The 913-nt window shown below is 32.4% G+C and overlaps 1 protein-coding gene across 1 annotated transcript in view; it reads right to left on the reverse strand.

Annotated features, from left to right (window-relative positions):
• Window positions 1-913, reverse strand: part of LOC106303087 (protein PHLOEM PROTEIN 2-LIKE A6) — a 17,479-nt gene that overhangs the window by 1,518 nt on the left and 15,048 nt on the right.

Below are 913 nucleotides of genomic sequence, written 5' to 3' on the forward strand. Positions count from 1 at the left end.
TTTTTTTTTTTTCCACAAACTCGGAATGTTTTATTTTTATTTGTGAAACTTTGAATATTAATTAATATGATTTCAATTTTACTTTTAATTTCATATTTTCGAATTTAAATTTCAGAAATTTTATCTTTTTAAAAAAATTAATATTTTTTACATTCCGAGGAAATTAATTATATTTTGATATACATCGATCGATGCGTTTTTGGACATATACCCATCGATCGATACGTTTATAAAAACACGTTCGGAATATACCGAGGGACACCTTTCCTCAGAATATTCCGAGGAACATGTCCCTCGGTATATTCCGAGGAACATCTCCCTCGGTATATTCCGAGGAATATCTCCCTCGGTATATTCTGAGGAAGATGTCCCTCGGTATATTCCGAACGTTTTTATATAAATGGATCGATCGATGGGTATATGTCCAAAAACGCATCGATCGATCGAGTAAAAAATAGGAACTAGTGTTTGGGGTTTCAAAACATCAATTTTTTTGCCGTATTTCATTTCTTATACAATTGTAATGTATACCATTGAGGATTCTTTGTATAGATTAGTATAAACCATGAAATAACAAATTTTAAAACTTATTGAAAGTATTCCCTATACCGTTCATTAAAACGTATAAGTGTTTCTCTTATGTTGTGGGATTTCGTTCATACAATCGGAAAAGTGTTAATTAAGGGGTAAGGAACAAATTTTAGACTTCATAATTAACGTAAGACACTTAATAAGAGTTATATAGGTGTTATTCAAACCGCAAAACGTTGTTTTCGGTTTAAAACCCCTATTTCCTCGAAATTTCCTCTGACTATTCCGAGGGAATTCTGAGGAAACCCTATTCTTCCTCGTAATTCCGTCGGAATATTCCGAGGAAATTCCGAGGAACTAGTGTTTGGGGTTTCAATCTTGT

This window comes from Brassica oleracea, chromosome C7 (genome assembly GCF_000695525.1).
Source record: "Brassica oleracea var. oleracea cultivar TO1000 chromosome C7, BOL, whole genome shotgun sequence".
NCBI lineage: Eukaryota > Viridiplantae > Streptophyta > Magnoliopsida > Brassicales > Brassicaceae > Brassica > Brassica oleracea.